This window comes from Emydura macquarii, unplaced genomic scaffold (genome assembly GCF_026122565.2).
Source record: "Emydura macquarii macquarii isolate MOO-44397 ecotype Brisbane River unplaced genomic scaffold, CSIRO-AGI_Emac_v2 contig_3328, whole genome shotgun sequence".
In the NCBI taxonomy this organism is placed as follows: Eukaryota; Metazoa; Chordata; order Testudines; family Chelidae; genus Emydura; species Emydura macquarii.
Genome location: NW_027133465.1, coordinates 8,337,028 through 8,359,750, shown reverse-complemented (window position 1 = coordinate 8,359,750; position 22,723 = coordinate 8,337,028). Strand labels below are relative to the sequence as shown.

At 43.7% G+C, this 22,723-nt stretch overlaps 1 protein-coding gene across 2 annotated transcripts in view; it reads left to right on the top strand.

The window, feature by feature from the left end:
- Window positions 1-7,569: 7,569 nt before the first annotated feature.
- The window catches only part of SLCO2B1 (solute carrier organic anion transporter family member 2B1), an 86,845-nt gene continuing 71,691 nt past the window's right edge, over window positions 7,570-22,723 (top strand). The window contains exon 1 of one of the 2 annotated variants that reach the window (XM_067533264.1): window positions 7,570-7,680. The gene's annotated coding sequence lies outside the window, so the exon portion shown is untranslated. The remainder of the gene's footprint in view (window positions 7,681-22,723) is intronic. The other variant, XM_067533265.1, reaches the window with a different exon arrangement.

Sequence of the window (22,723 nt, the reverse complement as noted above, 5' to 3'; positions counted from 1 at the left end):
TTTATATTGCTTCCAACTGATAAATTACCAGGTTATATAAAAAATTCTTAAATTATTAAATTTCATCCAATTTCTATAACTTCAGTTTTCAAGATCATGCAGATCTTCTTGTATGATATTCAAACTCACCTCCGTATTGTGAATACCTCCCAAATTTTTGTCATCTGCAAATTTTATTAGCATATTCTGACTTTTTGTGCCATGGTCAATAAAGAAAATGTTAAATAAAATTGGTCCCAAGACCGATTCCCGAAGAACTCCATTAATAACCGTCCTTCAGCCTGACAATTCACCTTCAGTATGATCCATTATAGTCTCCTCCTTATTCCTTATCCACCTTTCAATTCTCATATTAATCCCCATCTTCTCCAATTTAACTAATACTTTCCCATGTGGATGTGTATCACATGCCTTACTGAAAATCAGGTAGATTAAATCTACAACATTTCCTTTGTCTAAAAAATCAGTTATCTTCTCAAAGAGATAAGTCTGATGTGGCATGATCTACCTTTTGTAAAACCATGTTGAATTTTATCCCAATTACTGTTTACTTCCATGGCCTTGATTATTTTCTCTTTCTCTTTCAAAATTTGTTCCAAAACCTTGCATAGAACAGAGGTCAAACTAACAGGCCTATAGTTTCCTGGATCACTTTTTTTCCCCTTTCTTAAAAATGGATACTATATTAGCAATTCTCTAGGCATAGGGTATGACCTCTGTGTTTACAGATTTATTAAAAATTCTTGCTATTGGACTTGTAATTTCATATGTCAGTTTCTTTAATATTCTTGTATGAAAATTATTCAGACCTCCGATTTGGTCTCATTAAGCTGTTTGAGTTTGACTTCCACCTTGGATGTTGTAATTTCTACTTCTATATCCTAATTTCCATTATCCACCCTGCCACTACACTAAAACTCCTCATTACCCTTATTATAAACTGAGGCATAGTATTCCTGCAGGTGTCGGGCCATGCCTAGATTATCTTTAATCTTCACCCCATCCTCAGTGCTTAGTGGTTCCAGTTCTTCTTTCCGTGTTTTTTTATTTATATGGCTAAGAAATCTGCTGTAATTCAAACAGGAATTAATTCAGGGACGTCCAATGTATTGAACAGGAGGTCAGACTAGATGATCACTCTGGCTTTATAATCTCTTATGAAGGAATGGTGCTGCCGCCACTTCTTTTGGAAGACTCAACACTAGAAAATTCACTGTAAGAAACAATCACACTGTTATGAAATAAAAATGAATCCTGTTTATTAAAAGAATTTCATGTCCATAAACATTAACTTAAAGCTCACAAGACTCAGATATTTCAAACTTCCCATATTCATCAATCCCCTGTTTAGGCTAATTTTAAAAATCAAGTATTTTTAAAAAGGAGTTGTTTTTATTGATGTCAATGGGACTAACTCACAGTATGTAAAGTAGACCGCACACACACACACACACACACACACACTTTTTTGTAGGATCTAGGCCTGCTATTATTGGACAGAGAAGGTCACTGAAATAAACAGCTGCAAAAATGAACATTTGTCGCTAGGTGGCAGTATTGGTGAAGAAATAAAGCATCAGCTGGCAAGCCTTCCTAACCTTCCTTCCTCGAGGATTATGCCACATATTTGCACTTTTTACCTCCTCTGTTACCCTCTCTCTTCTCAAGTATTGTTTCTAAATTATGAATACCTTTTGTTAGAAACCAACAGCATGCTGGCCACTGTACAAACCACAAAGGAATGCATGGACCCTGCCTCAAGGAACTTACAGTCAGACAGCCTGATCCTAAATAACTCACGGCATTCATCATTGCTATATGATCTGAGTATTAAATGACTTGCCCAAGGTTACACAGTAAGTTGGTGGCACAGCCAGAAATCTCCTGAGTTCCATTCCAGTCCATTGTCTTAACCACAAGAGCAGGCTTTTCTTTCTTGATGGAAGGCAATAGGAGTTCAGGACCCTCAGCAACTCACCGGAGACACTCAGCAACTCACTATGTAGCCTAATATATCGACCAGTTCCTGTGAGATACCAAGAATCTGCAACTCCCTTTGACTTTAGATTTGGCACACAGAAATTAAAAGCTGAATTCCTCACTTGGTTTGTGTGCAGGGCTCTGACTGAGCTCAATGGGAATCACACATGCAAACATCCCAGAGTAGTATTTGGTCCTAAAGATGTAATAATTTTTTCTGGGTTCAGAATGGTAAAGTATAAAATTCCCTGAAAATGTACCTGAATGCAACCTTGTGTGTGTTGGAAAGGTAACATCAAACTGTGTGTTTTAATATTTCTGTATAAAACAGTTCATATGCAACGAGGCTACAGACAGGATAGCCTTCTGCAGAGCTTGCAAGATAAATTTGAATGGTGGATTGGATGCATAATGTAGTGTTATTCTAATCACTGCCTCTCAGTATAAGGCATTGCAGTGTGTTGTGTTCTAAACTGCCAGCATGTATACCATCTTGGGCTATAATTATGGCAATTTTTATAGCTTCGAAAGGATGGATAGATCTGTGCTTATGCAGGAGATCTCCAAGAAAAACTAAGAGTGCTGAAAAAGTGGTATTGGGATGACACTCTTCCCTTTGTGTCAATACCGGACCAATTAAACCATAGCATAATTTTAGGGCAGGAGTGATAAGGAAGTGTAAGACCGAGGCTCTGAATATTTCTGGTTATTTAAGATTCCTGGTACTCTCTACAGAAATAGAGGTGTTAGCCTGGATTTTCTGGCCAAACTGGAATTTTGTTCATTACATTCTGCCTTTGTACTTTTCCCTTGTAATTTCAATTCTACACAATATTCTTCTTCAATTCCTATCTTAAATTGTTCTATACTGTTGCTCTGTGCTATTAAGGAGTACCATATTCCACCCAGAGGTGGCTACATTTCTCGATGTCTGAGTCAGCCCTATACCAGTTTGCAAAGCTCTCTTAAAATGATAGGAGCAATCAAAATGTAAGATATTAATAATAGATCTCAGAGCTGAGAAATTCCTTTTTGTGATATCACAGCCAGAAACAACACAAGTTTTGTCTGCAATGCATTATCTCAGGCACTCCTGCTTGAGAAAGCCAGTCAGGGTCATTTGGGCTTTGATTTGGGGGAAGGATATTTTTGAACAGGCTGATTTGCCTGTCTCTTACTTTGCTGAGCATCCCTCACCCTCTAACGCTAATAAGTGGTTGTTTAACTATTGTTTTAACGTGTTGGTGTCCATAAAACAGATCTCTCTCCTTCAAAGACATTGCGTTTCCTCTGCTTTATCCATTTCTCTCTTTCTCAGGGTCCAGCCTTATGATTTATTGGATCCCAGAAAAGAATTGTGTGGGGAGAAATGAGGCTGTGCTTTTCCTGGCCTCTGCTGAATTAGGTCCATGGGTAGGGAAACGTTCTGTAGATGAGTTTTTGACACTTTAAAAATTTTTATCCATGCAGATGAGGAAAATCAGCGAAGATAAGAACAAATACAAATCCCTTCCATATTAACCTCAGCCACCCAGGCTCTGCCAGCCTCTTTGCATCATCCTGGAGTATTAACAAATCCAGGCTGTGGTGAACTGAGATTGGGAGCAAATTTGAGAGTCAAGGAATCCTTGTTGGTGTAAGCACTTTTACCAGCTTGTCCCCTTTCCTTCTTAAATAGACAGGGCTCCAGAGCCATAGGCAGCAGGTAGCTAGGGCTAAAGAGGGATCAGTTTCCCCTCCATCTCTCTGTCCAGCAGCATCAGTGCTAGAAAGATGGCAGGGCAGAGCATCATGGGCGGAATGCCCCAACTACACATTGAGTTCCCAGCCAATGGAGCTAGATTTCTCAGTCCTGGCAGGGGGAGCTAGCTCCTGGGTGGCACTTTCTGGGAATGAGAAGGGGGGATCCAGAGGCCCCACAACAGGCAGCACCAGGGCCAAGAAGGGGGCAGAACGTGGCATCATGGTGGGGAGAGTCCTGTATATACATGGATCTGCACATCAAGTGATGGTGTGGTGGGTCAGAGCAGAGAGTTGGGCCCAATCCCCTGGGACAGGTGCTGATGACACGGGGTGAGTGTGGGGTGGGCTCAGCCCTCTCAAAATATATTTTCACCACCCACTTATGTCCATAGCAAATATCTTGACTGATCACAACCATGGCAGTACAACAGAGAGAGAGAGAGAGAGAGAGAGAGAGGTATAATAAAAGAATGGCCATATTGGGTCAGACCTATGGTCCCTCTACCCCAGTATCCTGTCTTCTGACAGTGGCCAGATACTTCAGAGAGAATTAACAGAATAGGGCAAATATTGAGTGATCCATCCCCTGGTGTCCAGTCCCAGTTTATGACAATCCCAGATTTAGGCGAACCCAGAGCATGGGGTTGAATTGCTGACCACGTTGGCTAATAGCCATTGATGGATCTATCCTCCATGAACTTATCTAATTATTTTTTGAACCCAGATATACTTTTGGCCTTCACAACATCCCCTGGCAATGAGTTCCACAGGTTGACTGTGCGTTGTGTGAAGAAGTACTTTCTTATGTTTGTTTAAACCTGCTGCCTACTAATTTCATGTCTCTCAGATAGCCAGGACCCAAACCATCTAGGGCTTTGTAGATCAAAATCCATACCTTAAACTTCACTCTGAGACAAGTTTGCTTGTCCTTAATAAGAATCAAGGACTGGTGTTTCATTGTCTTTGTTTTTCTAGAACTTAGAAACCAGAGTCTTTGAAGCAGTAGAATGTATGGGGCTTAATGATAGGCTGAAAGTGGGACCGGCACTCAGGTGGTGTGGTGCCAGATAAGAGCCCATATAGAAAGAAAAGTGGATCCATACCCTCCTCCCCCCAATGTAATCTTTAGCTATGGGCTAGATCTGGATAGGCTTTCTGTGACTAAGTCTATGAGTCTTATCCCAAACCCGAACAGTCCTGCGCTTTAGGACAGTTCACATTTGTATCCAAATCCAGATCCAGATCCAAATTCTTTGAGTGGGACCCATCTCTAACCACAGCAGAAAATCTATGTGCGTAATATGAGAGGAGACCTCACTCCCCTCCATCACCTCACCAGCAACTCAACTTTCACAGTTCTGTGCAGGTTTGGGTTTTTTTTTAACCTGATTAGATATTTCTAAATTCAAAAAGCACAAAAAAATCTCCTCATGAGGCCAAGAGAATTCCAAGAGCAGGTTCAACAATGGCAATGGGGCAATCAGTTACTCATGCACCCTGTGGACTCTTTAAGAATACAAGTGGAAGAAGCCATGTGCCAACAGGTTTTGATGTCCTAGAATGAAAGACAGGCAATTCAGGCAGTGTGTATAGTGAACTGCATTGAGAAAATGTCTCTGAGATCATCCACCCCAGAGCATTATTTTATGCTGCAGGGAGACAGAGACAAATAAAAGTGTCTTGAATACACTAATCTTGAAATAGGGATGGTTTGGATTTTGCAAAACCAAAACTAGGGGTTGTTCAGACCTGGGTCTTATTTTACCTGACCCACCAAATCTGGGGATTTGATTACAAGGTTCTGATTTTGACCCATTTCAAAACCAGAAAGCAACTGGGCCCCCAGTTGTTCCAAAGAGAAATACAAAGTATGCACCAGGAAAAGTTAAGCAGAAAAAGCAGTGTGTATCTTCCACCTCTCAAGGATCCTAATTAGCGCAGTGCATAGCCAATCAGAGGGAGGATCAACTGTTGCACAGACCACCACTGTCTGGTGACATTTGCACCCAGTTTAGCAGAAGGAACTAGGATAAGCATCCCTATGTCTTGGTGCTTATCTGAATCAAATCTCCAAACCTGTCAAAGGCCACCTCAGTTATGTTTCAGGACCAAAATACATAGAGCCATATCCAGACTTGGTGTAAGCAGGTACTGCTCCTTGGGGCTAAATTCACCACTGGTGTAATCAAGTATAAGTATATTGATGCACTGAGTGAACTTGTCCCTCTAATTTCACTGGGGTTGCTCCCACTCAGACCATGTCTGAATTTGACACGGAAGGCAAGTATTAGTGTGCTGCATTTCTCTAGTGCTTTCCATCTCATGTTTGCAAGCACTTTTCTGTCATTAAGAAGTTAAACGTTGCATTACTCTGGGAAGTGTTACCTCCATTTTACAGATGAGGTTAAGTGATTTGTCCAAGGCCAAGCAATGAGTCAGTGACAGAGTAGCGACTAGAAAGGAGAATTCCTGAATCCCAGGTTAGGTTTTAACTATTCAAATATGTTCTCTCCTTGTTTAAAAGGTAAAACAAGGCATGAGAGTAGTACACTGTCCCTATTTAAGAGGAACAGTCCTTATTTTTAGAAAAATAGTTTCCATTCTGCACATATTTTCCTTCTAAAAAAGGCCAGCTAGCCATTATGCTTCAGTGGAGTTGGAAGGTGTGTCCTGTCCCCCCATTTTTCCCAAATGTCCCTTATTTATAGCTTGCAAATATCATTTCTTATCTCTAGTACAGCAGCACTTGGAAAGCCTGATTGGGGATCAAGACCTTAGGGTGCTAGGAGATGTACACATCCTGTCCCAATCTAAAAAGCATGATGAAATAAAAGTAGATGGATACAACAAATAGATAGAAGAGGAGGACAGGGTATACAGGAAACAATCCTGATTAGCTTGGGAAGTAGAGATGTCAGCACAACCACTGCCAGAGATCTAATCTATCTAATGTATTTGCAGTGAACTATTGTGCTGGTATCTGAGTACTGATGAGCCTTTGACACCAAAGTTCAGATGCAGGCCCAGGTTTCTGAACCTCCCTAAAGTCCAGGAATGTTTCGATCCAGAATATGGGGTCAGCCTATGATAGATATAGATGCAGGCTACTAAATTTGAATTCAGATTTGAAATGATTCCCCTTCATTCCCCTTGTAAAGTTAGAGGATGTTTAGATTGGGAGTCTTGGTTAGGGGCCCATCTCTACATGGAAAAATATAAAGCACTGCAAGGAATATGAGTGTCCTTGATATTCAAGCAAACAAAAGTGAGAAGACTGCTAATTCCAGATCAGTGTATACTCAATAACATTGTAAGCAATTAAAAAACTGACAGACAGACTTGAAGAGAGAATCCCTGTTCTCCCTTGACAGATTTAGCTGCTGTTGTCTGTACTTTAATTTCTCTTTTTCTTATCTGAAAATGCTATAGCAATTAGTTATATAAAGAAATGTTCTAAACCGCAAAGCCACAAGCAACACTGCAGCAATAAGACAAACATGATGAACAAAGCACATGACATGGATCTTAGCAGAACTTGTGGGGACGGAGGAGAAGGGGGAACTTTTCAATATGGATAGAATAAGAGCAAAGACCTCTGTTTTTGTTGGGATATATTTTTTTTTTAATCAAGAGCTATTCAAATGTTAAACTTTTGCCTAAGAATTCAAACGACTGACAACCTCTGTAATTTTTGGCTCCAAAAATGTGTAAATAAAAGGCTTAAAACCAACAAACGTTGCAGAAAATCTGAATGCAGACAGGCAGATTGCAAAATTGGAGGTTAGAAAAAGACCTTTGGTAATTTCAGATCAGAATCATAGCTAAGTCCCTCCCTCCACACACAGACACCACACCCCAAGCTGAAAAGTAAAGTATTCTATGACTAGGGAACACATTGGCTGAGGAATATGTTTGCTACAACAGCACTAAGACTGTGAAAGAGGGTGTCTAGAAACTGTGAGTATCTCAAGTGCTATTGTTGTATGAAAGAAAGTTGTTGAGCTGCTTGTTGTTTAACTTCTTTTGGGTATTCCTCCTGATTCAAACCTCAGCACAGCTCATGTGTCTATAAATCCAGAGTTGCCTGAGCTGCTTTCCCTAGTGGGTAACTTGTATACAACTTCTTAGGCTGTGCAGAGCTTAGATTTCTTAGCAGCTCAAAAAGAGGGAGTGAGCAGAAATGTTCTGTACTATCTGTCCCATGAAGAGTTCTCTGTTCTTATTTATTTCTTTGATTCTCTTGTTCTAAAAAAACAACCGTACTTTCTCATTAGATGATTTCACTCCAGGTGGCTTATGCCTATGGATAATAACTGCATGACTGCAGTGAAATAGAATGAAAGTTCCATAGGCTTGTGCAAGAAAGTCACTTCACTGTAGGGGATTTCACTAACCAGACTCACTTTTCTGAAGTCTTGCATTTATTTTAGGGCAGGAAGGATTTCTAGGGAGACATAAACCATTTCCTCTGTCTGAGTACATTTAACCCCTTAGGTTGAAGTTGGTGACATGAAGATAGTGTTCTGAATTGCAAATAAGAGGCACTCTGATGAGAGTCCTGACCAGAGACTTATCTGGTCAATTAGGGAGCATGTTGCCACTTGATCTCCTTGGCCAGATGGAGAATGACTATGACAAGGAGGTGGTAGGTCTTAAAGTGACAGAAAAAATCAAGCATTAACATAGTGGTGCTGCAGCTCTATCACACAGATTGCATGATGACAACATCGCTAGCAGTCCCAGCGGCTGCTTTGCAGGTGTGCATAGTGAACATCATGCTATGTTGCACCATTTTTATTTATTACATGAACAGCCTTCTGGTGAATGGGGTGGAATTATCAGCCCTGGAGAGTAGTCATCCATTCACAGAATAAATACCGTGCAGCAGTTTCAGTGCAGGTTCCCTGGCAATGTCCCACTAACCTTTCTCAGCCTTGACTTAGTTGGATCAACTGTAGGGGTGAGAGAATGCTTCACTCTCCACAACTCATCCAGTCCTTGGTCATAGAAACATATTAATTGCCACACTGGTTCAAGCCAGAGCTCCCGCTACGCAATGTAGCAGCCTGTATCTGACAGTTGCTGGCACCTGATGCTTCAAAAGGAAAGTCAGAATGCCACAATAGGTAGATGTGGGAGAATCTGGTCCCCATGAAGGTCTCTCCCAAATCCTTAATAATTCGAGATTGGTTTAAACCCAGGAACATGAATTTTTATCTCCCATTCTATTCTCTTTTGTTACTATTAACTGTTAAAACTTTGGATAGTCTTGTTCTCTATATAAGCCTACAGGTGCGGAGGAGCACGTGGTTCAGACAAAGACATCCCTTAGGGGATGATCTATTAATGGAGATTCTCTATATCCTTGTAGGGAGGAGAGGATGGAAGTGGATACAATATGGGTGGAATCTGATGAGAAACACTTAAATGAAAAAGAGTCCCATTCAATTACATCACATAATGGCAGACAGCTAAAAACTGACAATTTTTAAGTGCTTATATACAAATGCTAGAAGTCTAAATACTAAGATGGGTGAACAGAAACCTATGTGCAGCAGCAGTCAAAAAAAAAAGTTAACAGAATATTGGGAATCATTTGGAAAGAGATAGATAATAAGACAGAAAATATTGTATTGCCGCTTTATAAATCCATGGTACACCCACATCTTGAATAATGCATGCAGATCTGGTCACCCCATCTCAAAAAAGATATATTGGAATCAGAAAAGGTACAGAAAAGGGCAACAAAAATGATTAGGGATATGGAAAAGCTTCCGTATGAGGAGAGGTTAATAAAACTAGGACTTTTCAGCTTGGAAAAGAGACAACTAAGGGGGGATATGAGAGAGGTCTATAAAATCATGACTGGTGAGGAGAAAGTAAATAAAGAAGTGTTATTTACTCCTTCTCATAACACAAGAACTAGGGGTCACCAAATGAAATGAATAGGCAGCAGGTTTAAAACGAACAAAAGGAAGTATTTCTTCACACAGCTGATGCCAGTTGTGATGGGTTTTATTTATGAGGAGGTGTCTGTCCCCTAGGGACTGGACTCAGAGTCATCAGACTCTTTTTAGAAAGGCCGCTGAACAGCCATCGGTTGGTAATGCCTTTCAGTCTGCTGACTTAGGATGCACTTGATCTGTTGAGCTTTAGGTGAAAGGCTCTGCTCTACAGCCTTACCAGAAACCATTTTACAGCTGCCATTGTTCCGTTTCCACCTAGCATCATTAAGGGAGAGTAACGGTGGCCCTCGTGATTTTGGGAATGGGAGATGAGGATTCAATCCCCTGTCTTCCGCATACTGCTGGTGTGATTTAGAACAAATCACCCAGATCCACAATGAGTCCAGTTTTAGGCACCACTGCAACCCACAAAACTGCCTCTTCGATGTCACCTAATCCTGGAGGTGCCTCAACTGTGTATAAATGATTAAAGAGTCACTGGAGCAGAGTAGGTGCCCTAACCTGCAGGCTACAGGATAATTTTACTTTCTTTCTCTGGCCAGTGACTCTAAGTATTTATCCACAGTGGAACAGCGTCAGCAGAAGAGATTAAGGGACCACCCCCATCAGAATATCCCATAGCTAGAGCACTCTGAGAGGCATGGGAGACCCTTGTTCAAATCTTCTCCTTCTCAGGCAGAGGGGGGAACTGAAACTGACCTTCCCCATCCCAGGTGAGCGCTCTAACCACTGGACTAAAAGTTATAAAGTGTGTGGTGGCACCACCTCCTCCTCTGGCCATTTTTCATGGATTTAGGTGCCTGCCTCACTCCTTTTCACAAGAAACAACTTAGGCCTCTAAGCCATGGGACTTTGGTGGAGGGGTTCTTCACTGTGCGTTGCAAGCAGAGATAGGTGCTTTCCTATAGCCCAGATTTAGGCGCCTATCTCTGTGAGAGGGGTGGGACTTAGATCCTCTCCTTGACACCTCCCATTGAATGGCTTAGGCAGCTGCATGCCTAGCAGGCTGGCGTTTGCGGATTGTATAGTTAGGCACCTATTTCTCTCCTTCCATTGTGTAGCAAGCCCAGGCACCTAACTCCATGGCTTGTGTTGTTAGTCCTGTGATTTGCTAGGCACCTAAAAGTTAGACGTTGCGATGCTGAGCATTGCAATGCACAAATCTCTTTGTGAATCTGGGCCTTAGCTTTTCTGTTCCTCAGATTCCTGCATCTGTAAAATTGCCTACCATACAGCCATGAGTGAGAGATGCAAAGAGTTACTGCACTAATTGCTCATATTTTGGTGACTGGGTTCAAATGATGTGTTAAGGATGCTACTGAAATAAGTTGTTACTTCAGCTTGCCTTCCAGGCCCTGTTTCTAGCTCCATTGAGAGTATTTCCCCTGATCTGGTATAGAGAACTTGTTCCCCAGGCTGGTTCCCCTGGAGTACCCAGCCTCCTGCAGACCCTGGCTCAGCGCCCTCCCACTCACAGGCTGATCTCTCTCAGTCCTTTTCATAAGACCCAAGTGACCATTAAGCTACCATGTGATCTTCCATAGTCCTGCCTTCTGAGGCTGGGAAGCAGCTAATGAATTATGGCACATGTGTGGCTGCACCCGTCACCCCTTAAAGAGGCCAATCACCCTGTGACAGTAGCCTTACCCTAGCTACAATCTGTCATCTGTCAGTACTGCAAATGCTTGGACTTGATGGAAGACTACACTTGAGAGAAACCTAGAACTGAAATAGACATTGACAGAGCTGTATGTAGGGAAGCTGGAACTGAGTTTCTGCAGGTCAAGAGTATAGAGCAGTAGCAGTTTGTCTGGGGTTGACTTCAGCTAGTCCTAGTCCTGATGATGTCCTGAGTTTGCAATGGGAATGCTGTGTCAGCACAAGGCGTGCTTCTTCTGGATTTTTATCAAAATACTGAATCTACATATCTCTCTGTTAGAGCCGACCTTTAGATAACCCGCTTTGAAAATATGGTCTTTAAATTAAACACAGTCATGAAGACAGCTGTGTTAAATCGCCTGCAGAATAATCCACGCAGTGGGGGATGTTTTCTTGAGAAATTACTCAAACAGGTTGTTATTGCACAATCCCCATCCTCTCTATTTATGTAACATTCTGTGATTTCAAATGTAAGCAAAAAAAGATCTCTCTTCTGCCTCGTGTGTAACCTCTTAATTTCCTTCTCTCTGTTATTTTTGATTGTTTATCTTTGTAAGTGATTGGTGTATTTAACTCCATGATCTTTTGGGGATTCAGTTTGTATGAAAGACAGAAAACAAAACTGGAGTGTATTGAACTGCCTAAGTATGTACATGTATCACTGCCCTCTGCTAGATGGAATCAGAACTGCTCAACTCTGAGTCATAGGTCATATACCACTACAAATTACAGGTGATTCTCCTTTAGCCTACATCACAGGAGCATTTGCAGCAGGAGTTTTTTTTCCTAGGGTCTCCATAAAGTTGTGAGTGGCTGAGGTGTATAGTGACAACCACAAATTATCTTGAATGTGAACTTCTGTCAGTGCAATTTGCTGCATCTTTGTTGTTCTAATCGGTATTAGCTGACGTGCCCGGTGCTGAGGACATTACTGTATACTGCATTTTTCTGAGGAAAAAGGGAAGGTCTGAATGCTGTTCTCTATACCAGTTATCAGTTACAAAACCTGTCCCTCCTTCTTTCCTTAATCTGTTTCCTCCAAGGTGAGCTTTAGGCATTAACTCAGTGGCCACCTAGGATGCCATGTTGGAAGGAGAGTTCCATGGCTCCTGTATGAATTCTACTGTAGAACCAGGCAATGGGCCAGAAGAACGTCTTGGGCCAGGAGCCTATCTTCAGAATGCTGTTTGGGACAGGGGCTGTCTCTCTGAGTTTTTCTACATGGTGCTTCTGTCTGCACTAGCATGTTGTGCTCTAACTGTTCAGGATAGCGCCTACTGGTGCTCACTAGAAGATCCCTAGTGCCACTTAATGTAGTACTGTTTGAAAGAGTACTACATTAATACCTTCTAGAGAACTTTTAGTGCGCTCCATCAGGATTCACATGGGCTCATTAGAGTGTGACACCTTAGTGCACATTAGAATTTACATAAGAACATGAGAACAGCCATAATGGGTCAGACCAATGGTCCATCTAGTCCAGTATCCTGTCTTCCAACAGTGGCCAATGCCAGGAGCTTCAGAGGGAATGAACAGAACAGGTAATCATCAAGTAATCCAGCCCGTCTCCCATTCCCAGCTTCTGGCAAACAGCAATCCCTAGCCATCTAGCTAATAACCATTCATGGACCTATCCTTCATGAATTTATCTAGGTCTTTTTTAATCCCATTACAGTCTTGGCCTTCACAACATCCTCTGGCAAGGAGTTCCACATGTGTGCTGTGTGACGAAAAACTTCCTTTTGTTTGTTTTAAACCTGCTGCCTATTAAATTCATTTGGTGACCCCTAGTTCTTGTGTTATGAGAAGGAGTAAATAACACTTCCATATTTACTTTCTTTACACCAGTCATGATTTTATTGTCCTCTATCATATGCCCTCTTAGTCATTTCTTTTCCAAGCCGAAAAGTCCAAGTCTTATTAATCTCTCCTCATATGGAAGCTTTTCCATCCCCCTAAACTTTTTTGTTGCCCTTTTCTGTACCTTTTCCAATTTCAAAATATCTTTTCTGAGATGTGGTGACTAGATCTGCACACAGTGTTCAAGATGTAGGTGTACTATGAATTTATAAAGAGGCAATATGATATTTTCTATCTTATTATCTACCCCTTTCCTAAGGATTCCTGACTGTCTGTTAGCTTTTTAGACTGCTGCTGCACATTGAATGGATGTTTTCAGAGAACTATCCACAATGACTCCAAGATCTCTTTCTTGAGTGGTAACAGCTAATTTAGATCCCATCATTATATATGCATGCAAATTTCGCCACCTCACTGATCACCCCCTTTTCAGATCATTTATGAATATGTTGAACAGTACTGGTCCCAGTACAGATCCCTGGGGGACACCACTATTTACCTCTCTCCATTCTGAAACTGACTGTTTATTCCTACCCTTTGTTTCCTATCTTTTAACCAGTTACTGATCCAGGAGAGGATCTTCTCTCTAATCCCATCTCTAGTGCAGATTACAACACCGTATAGAAGCCCTTTGTTATAAATTTGTAACATATATGCATAAAGATAATCTATGCAGGAGACAGAGCTTTCTTGAGGGCTTGTCCCGGACTGTGGAATAAACTCCCCCAATTACTAAGAACCATCACAAACCTCACCTCTTCTGTTTCAAGTGCCAGGCAGTTTTTGACTTATACAAACATGTAACAACAACCACCCCAATAATACTAACACTCCCTGGCACACACAATTCTTCTCATGGGGAGAGGATAAAAGAGCAATCCACATGTGACAGATGTTAGTCACTCACTGAACGCACTACTGGATGCGCTCAGATACTACAGTGCTGAACATGGGGCTACACAGGGGAGCCCCACCTGCTGCTGGTAGCCACTCCGGCGCCTGTTGCTGCAGCAATGTTGCTGCTCTGGTGCTGCTGTGGCTACCTCCCTATTGGGGATGTTGCTGCTTCCCAGGGGACGGCACATGCCAGGCTCCTGCTTCCCCCCACCCACTCCCATATCCTCTTCTCTTCCCCGTCCCCTCTGAAGTTCTCTCCCCACTGTCCCCTTCTCCATCCCATCCCCCATCCCCTTCTTGTCTCCCTGCCCCATTCCACTGTCTCTTCCCCCCACCCTCCCTCCCCTAGCCCTGCCCCTCCATGGGCAATCACCCTTGTGCAGGAAAAGAGTTGGCACTAGGACCCAGGAGGCAGCATCCAACTGCTGAGGCAGTGAGGTGCAGTGGAAAAGCTGCTCTGTCCTGCTCCCCGTGAGCTGAAACGTGTGGGGGGGGGGCACACCATGGGAAGAACAGAGCCCCCCTTCCCGGCAGGCAAGCAGAGCAAGCCCTACGGGGTAGCTCGGTGCTCGCAGAAATGGGGGGGGGGGGAGTGGCATGTGACCCTGCTGACACCCCCTATGCCTCACCTCTGTTTGGGGGGGGCAATGTCCACCCCCTGCACCTCCCAAACTATGCCCATGCCTGGCACCATAGGTGACAGCTATAGACCAACAGGTGGGCAATCAGGAAGGTGGGCAGATGAGGGACTACGAACATAAAGTCACTTCAGCTACTTTCGTTCGATGCACACGGCTTTTCCAAATACATTCCAGGTGACATACAAAAGTCCCTCACTACCCAGCCCCCCCACACCAGCCACTACATTCCCTCAGGAACAAGCTGGACACTCAGGCCTGTAAACATGCCACACTCCTCCGGACAATCAGCCTCCCAGTGTTACCTAGAGCACCAATAAACCGAGATCTGGTCCTAATTTCCTCAGTTTTCCCCTGTCTAGTATACAGTCCACTCTCCCCCCGTCCAATTCTCATTCCCAGTACTCACCTGGCTCAGACTTCTCTATCTGAAATGTGGCTCATTAAGCTCTGGTCTACACTACAGAGTTAAGCCCTAGTCTACACTACAGAGTCAGGTTGATGCCAGGCAGCTTAAGTTGACCTAACTATGGAAGTGTTTGCCCTAAAATTTCGCTCCTGCCGACACAACTCGCCCACTACCCTGCCTTAATAACTCCACCTTCACGAGAGGTGTAGAGTCAAAGATGATGTACTTAGGTCAGTGGTTCCCAACCTTTTTGGCTCGAGGGCCACAGATATCATTTTTACAACCCTGAAGGGTCACCAGTCTCCGCCAGCAGGCCCTCCCCACTGCAGCCAAACAGAAGGAGTTCAGTGAGTAGGCTGCCTCCTCGCTGGTCTCCTGTCTCCTTGGCTGCAGCAGGGAAACCGCATGCGTCCTGTAGCCCTGTGCGCACCACTGGGTCCCTAGGCAGTGCCTCCCTTCTGCAGCCAGGCGGACAGGAAGTCAGCACTCCCCTCCCTCTGGTTCCAGCAGGGACCCCAGCGTCTATGGACCCAGGCAGAGCGCTTTGCCATGCTTCCTGCTACAACCAGGGGAAGGGCAGCATTGATCTCCTGTCCCCTGGGCTGCAGCAAGGATCCTGCACCGGTCCTTTAGCCACATGGCAACACACTCTGCCTAGGTCCTTAGGCAGCAGCTCCCTTCTGTGGCCAGCAGGAGGGGAGCCGTGGGCCACTTTTGGTCCCCGGGCCACAGGTTGGGAACCACTGAGTTAGGTCAGCTCAGTGTCAATGTAGACGTTGTTGCTTACATTGACTGTTGTTGGCTTTCAGAAGCCATTTGACAATGCCCCACACTGACAGTTCAATTGATGCAAGCACTCCTGGTGACGACACGCACCGCCGACAGGAAAAGCAAAGTGTAGATGCACACGAGCAACGTAATTAATGTGGTGGCTGCATGCCAGCGTAAGTTAGATTGACTTAATTTTATAGTGTAGACTTGCCCTAAGTTAATACTGTATCTGTAAACCAGTGATTTACATTGATTTATGTAAGTATCTAATACAATGGTACTCAGCCAATGGCTTTTGCCACATATGACTCTTCCTACATAGCTTTCTCTTCTGGGGTTAAGAACCACATCGTGTGGTGCCTTAACCCGCGCACCTACATAAACTCAGCGCAGAGGAATAATTGCACAGATAATCTTCTGCTAGGATTAGATGTAAGGAAAAGATTGGCAGAGCAGGCAGAACTGACAGGCAGGATGGGCAGCAGGTAAGAGGGTTTATTCTTCAATATATAATCGTCTTAACTGCAACCAGATCATTTTAAGTTGGTGTTATTGGTGCATTCATATCACTTCAGGTTGTGAACTAGTTAAATCTCACTAGTTAAACTAGTACAGATCCAGTAGTTTTTGGATGGGAGACCAAAAAACCAAAAGTGCTGCAGGTATATGGTGGCTCATTATAGAAATAGAAGTCAATTGAGAAATATGGATTTGGGTTCTAAATCTCCTGAACCTAGAGTATTATTTTTTGTCCGTCTTTATTAACAACACAAGGCTACAGCAGTGAACACTTTCCTTTTTCTTTTAAATAACCTTTTTTCTCACAATGGCTTAAAAAAATCCAACAAATGTTTATTTCATTTTTATGGGGTTTCTCCAATGTCCTGGTAATACTTTCCATTATAAAGAGTTGTAAAGTTATTCTTAGCTAATTTTCACTCTCTTGATGTCTGTTGGGTACTGTTTAGGTACTAGTCTTTGGATACATGTTTAAAACCATTTTATTTCTTATTCTAAGGAGAGGATGCCTTCTATATTTATTGATAGGGTAACCTTGTCCTTTTCACTGTAAATTTTCATTATCAACATTCACTTTAATACACACACACACACACACATTTCAGTTTTACAGCTAGTAAAAGGAACCCAGTTAACTAGATATTTGTAAGCTGTGTGTGTCCCTGGCTGGGTTTTCATTTGCTGCTTTCATTTCTCCATTTACTCAAACTCCACCTATCGCTAATTGGTCCTTAACTATTATTGTATTGTTGATATCAGTGAGAATGGCGCATTTGGATCAAGAATAATATATTAGAAGTTAGAGATGGAAAAGACATATTAGACTAGATAATCTATCTCACTACCACTGGAGAATTGTTCCCGACTGTACCTTTGCTGGGTGTTTCTTTGGGGTTTGCTGCACCCATTCCCTGCAAGTGCAGCACTCCAGAGTACAATGATGAGAGCTTTAGACAAAGCAAACATCAGAATCACTGGTGGTCATACTTACATTAGCAAGGTTTTATAACATAGCAGGCTTGTTCAAGATCTTAGTTCAAATTCTAGGCTCAGTACCTTGCCCCGCCCCCCGCCACCCCTCCCCCCAAAAAAGGGGTTGGAGTACTGCTCCTAAGCAACACATGCATGGTAGATTCAAGGAGCTGTAGTGATGGACTTGGAAGGGAACCACATCCAGCTCTCCCAGGTCAGAGGAGAAGATACTGAGGCTCAGTGCCTGTGAGGAGACAGAGATAAAAAGGAGAAAACGCCATCTGGGAAAAGTCCTCGTCCCCGAAGTTAATGGGGCAGATTCTCACCTGGTGTCCATTGGCGTGATTACAATTTACAGCAGCTGAAGAACTGCCCCAGTACCTCTAGAACCCTAAAATGGCTAACAGATGCCCATGTGCAGGACATGCTGACGGGAATCCCACTCACTGTTGTTGGTACAGGAGGGTGTGAGACAACCTTCAGCACCTTGACTAGTAGTTGGACCATTGCCACAGCTCCCCATGGCTTGATGTTAATTCTTGCATCTCCCATGAAGCGTACAAAATAGATGTGTCTATCAGTGCTTTATATAAACTAGTCTTAGATGCCAAACAATTGAGACCTTTTCCTGAGCCCCCTGCAGTGTAAATATTGTTTCATGACGTTATGACTGAGATTGCATGCAGTGAAATCCGGTTGCATCTTGCATCTACTTGTACTCTTTTAACCCCTGTCAGAAATGTGGAAAGTCCCTGCAAGTTTTATGGGAGCAGCACTTGTACTTTGAGAGCTGAAGAATTTATTTTCAAGCATATAATAAGTAAACAGCTTTCTAATTCCCTAGGATGCAATACTGCTTTTTAAAGAGCTTTGTACTAAGGTCAATGACACTATTTAAAATTATTGATCTGCCACCTTTGTCTGCTGCCCTTGGATTACTGCTCAGTGCTGCAGTTTTTCACTGATTTTCTCTCTGTAGCAAATGAGTAGGGAAATGAGTAAGTAGTTGTTCTTATTTGGGGAGGAGGGCAGAGAAAAGGAGGAGGAGAATGTATGTTTGAAAGCTACCAGATTACAGTTCGGGGTAATAAACACAATGATGGAAATATCTGCTGGAATAAGATACCAGCTCTCTGAACGAGTGATGTGTATAAAGATTACAGCTGAAATAGAATCATAGATTCATAGAAGATTGGGGTTTGAATGAACCTCAGGAAGTCCCCTAGTCCAACCCCTTGCTCAAAGCAGGACCAACCCCAATTAATCATCCCAGCCAGGGCCTTGTCAAGCCAGGCCTTAAAAACCTCTAAGGATGGAGATTCCACCACCTCCCTAGGTAACCCATTCCAGTGCTTCACCACCCTCCTAGGGAAAATGTTTTTTCCTAATATCCAACCTAGACCTGCCTCACTGCAATTTGAGACCACTGCTCTTAGTTCTGTCATCTGCCACCACTGAGAACAACCTAGCTCCATCCTCCCTGGAACCCCACCTTCAGGTAGTTGAAGGCTGCTATCAAATCCCCCCTCATTCTTCTCTTCTGCAGAGTAAACAAGCCTAATTTCGTCAGCCTCTCCTCATAAGTCATGTGCTCCAGCCCCCACATCATTTTTGTAGCCCTCTGTCGGACTCCCTCCAATTTGTCCATATCCTTTCTATTGTAGGGGGCACAAAACTGGACACAGATCTCCAAATGTGGCCTCACCAGTGGCAAATAGAGGAGAATAATCACTTCCCTTGATCTTCTAGAAATGCTCCTACTAATGCAGCCCAATATAGAATCATAGAATCATAGAATATTAGAGTTGGAAGGGACCTCAGGAGGTCATCTAGTCCAACCCCCTGCTCAAAGCAGGACTAACCTCAGCTATATCATCCCAGCCAGGGCTTTGTCAAGCCTCAGCTTAAAAACCTCTAAAGATGGAGATTCCACCACCTCCCTAGGTAACCCATTCCAGTGCTTCACCACCCTCCTAGTGAAAAACTTTTTCCTAATGTCCAACCTAGACCTCCCCAACTGCAACTTGAGACCATTGCTCCTTGTTCTGTCATCTGCCACCACCGAGAACAGCCTAGCCCCATCCTCCCTGGAACCCCCTTTCAGGTAGTTAAAGGCTGCTATCAAATCCCCACTCATTCTTCTCTTTTGCAGACTAAACAAGCCCAGTTTCCTCAGCCTCTCCTCATAAGTCCTGTGCTCCAGCCCCCTAATCATTTTTGTTGCCCTCCACTGTACTCTCTCCAACTTGTCTACATCCTTTTTGTAGTGGGGGGCCCAAAACTGGACACAATACTCTAAATGCGGCCTTACCAATGCTGAATAGAGGGGAATAATCACTTCCCGTGACCTGCTGGCAATGCTCCTCCTAATGCAGCCCAATATGCTATTAGCCTTCTTGGCAACCAGGGCACACTGCTGACTCATATCCAGCTTCTTATCCACTGTTACCCCCAGCTCCTTTTCTGCAGAACTGCTGCCTAGCTCGTTGGTCCCCAGTCTGTAGCTGTGCATGGGATTCTTCCTTCCTAAGTGCAGGACTCTGCATTTTTCTTTGTTGAACCTCATTAGATTTCTTTTGGCCCAATCCTCCAGTTTGTTTAGGTCCTTCTGTATCCTATCCCTACCTTTCAGGGTATCTACCACTCCCTCCAGCTTAGTGTCATCCGCAAACTTGCTGAGGGTGCAATCTACCCCATCTTCCAGATCATTAATGAAGATGTTGAACAAAACTGGCCCCAGGACCGACCCCCGGGCACTCCGCTTGTGACCGGTTACCAGCTAGACATGGAGCCATTGATCACTACTCATTGAGCCCTATCCTCTAGCCCAGCGGTTCTCAACCGGTGGTACGCGTACCACCGGTGGTACTTACCGGACGGCTGGGTGGTACGCGCGCCGCTGAATCCGCTGCCGCTGGAAGGGCCCTCCCACCCGCCCGTGCGAAACCGTGCCGCCGAAAATGGGGAAACGGCGGAAGGGTTTCGGCGGCGGGCATTGTTTCTGCCGCGAAACCCCGCTGCCCATCTCTCCCCGCCGCCGCGAAACCCCGCCGCAAATCCCTCCCGCCACCGCCGCGCAACCCCGCCGCAAGTCCCCTCCCTTTTTTTTCTGAGTGGTACTCGGGTCGGGTACAGTCGGGTCAAGTGGTACTTGACCTGACTGTACCTGGCCCGAGTGGTACTCGGGAAAAAAAGGTTGAGAACCGCTGCTCTAGCCAGTTCCCTATCCATTTTATAGTCCATTCATCCAACCCATACTTCTTTAACTTGCTGATAAGAATACTGTGAGAGACAGTATCAAAAGCTTTGCTAAAGTCAAGGTATATCACATCCACCGCCTTCCCTACATCCACAGAGCCAGTCACCTCTTCATAGAAAGCAATCAGGTTGGTCAGGCATGACTTTCCCTTGGTGAATCCTTGTTGACTGTTCCTGATCACCTTCCTCTCTTCCAAGTGCCTTAAAATGGATTCCTTAAGGACCTGCTCCATGATTTTTCCAGGGATTGAAGTGAGGCTGACCGGTCTGTAGTTCCCTGGATCCTCTTTCCTCCCTTTTTTGAAGATGGGCACTATATTTGCTTTTTTCCAGTCCTCAGGGACCTCCCCTGTTGCCACGAGCTTTCAAAGATAATAGCCAATGGCTCTGAAATCACCTCAGCCAATTCCCTCAGCACCCTCGGGTGCATTGCATCCGGCCCCATGGACTTGTGTATGTCCAATCCTTCTAAATAGTCTTGGACCTGTTCCTTCAGCACTGTGGGACGTTCGCCTCCTTCCCATTCTGTGCCACCCAGTGCAGTAGTCTGGGAGCTGACCTTGTCTGTGGGATGGACCTTGTCCAAGTGGGATGGATGGCTACAGACAATCCAGTTCATAAAATAAGGGCTTGAAAACTTCTGCACTACTATATTCAGCATCTCAGAAGGAGCAAAGGACAACATTCAGTCAGACTCTGAACTTTTTCCTGTCCTCCCCATCTATTGCAGGACTAATGGGAAGCTGAAAAATAGCACAAGGGAATATGCTGCATAGAAACAAACCCTCTGCACTGTGGAGAACCTCGGATATAGACTGAAGAGCATGAAAAGGGAGGAAAACATTTTATCCGAGGTTGTTTGGAGGGGAATTATTAGGGGGGCTCTTGTAAGCCTATTGTCAAAAGTCAACCATCAAACTCATGGGAGGGATGGAGAGGTTTCCCTGTCTCTAACAGAGCTCACCTCTCCCAATCTGGAAAATATTGCTGGAGCATCCCAGAGACTATAAAGGATTTGCCTTTGTAATGTGCCAGGTGTCAGGTATGTTCAATACATTCTGCCTAGGGAGGATTCCCCCAGCTGTCTCCTACATCAACAAACATGACCTAGTTAATCTAATTAAACAGAGTGCACAAACATTGTACAGTTGTACAAACATTACCCAATTACTCCCTTTAAACTAATTAAAATAGGTAGACAATTCCTTGCAGGGGTTACTGATTGTTTGTAAATCAATTGAGATGCTCACGGAAAGGCAGCTGTATACCATGGTAATTGCAAAGCATTATTAGTTGGAATGTGAACTTTGACATCTCTCTTAAATCTGAATTGTATTTACACAGTGTGTGTAAAAACCTCTTCTTACACAGACAGGGCTATTTTCAAGGAGCTAATGGATCCTGTAAATACAGTAGTATTGCCCCAGAAAAGACCTTGCAAAATTACATTGTAGTGGGAATATACTGCAGCTCATATAACTCTCTCTCTCTATTTAAACCTTTCCTGGAGATGGCACATCATAGCTTCCAGCTCCCCTGCCCTGGTTAGAACTGTCCTTGTCTACAACAGATCCTGGGCCAATATACGAAGCAGAATTCATGGCTCTGCTCTTTCAAATGCAATTTTACAGTAGAGGCAAACTGATTTACATGGATGCCTGCTTGGCAAACTGTGAGCATTCAGTCATAATGTTACCAGAGAGAAGATTAGAAAGGTCAGGCTGTATATTGTAGCAGCTCTGTATTTTTGCTTATGACAAAGTGACTCTATAGTCCAGAGCTGACTCTAGAATGCAGGCATTCAGTAGAACAATAAACAACTCCCTGTGTTTAAAGGTGCTGGTGTTTCTTACAATGCAAGAATATGGAACAGGACGCAATGGGCACAATCCAACCCTGTGCAATAACACAAACCTCTTATATAAAGCTTTTAAATCTGTAGATCTCAAAGAACTTTAGTATCATTACCTTCACTTTACAGAGGGGAAACTGAGGCAGAGCAGTGACATGACTTGCCCACGATCACCCAGCAGGCCAGTGGCAGAACCAGG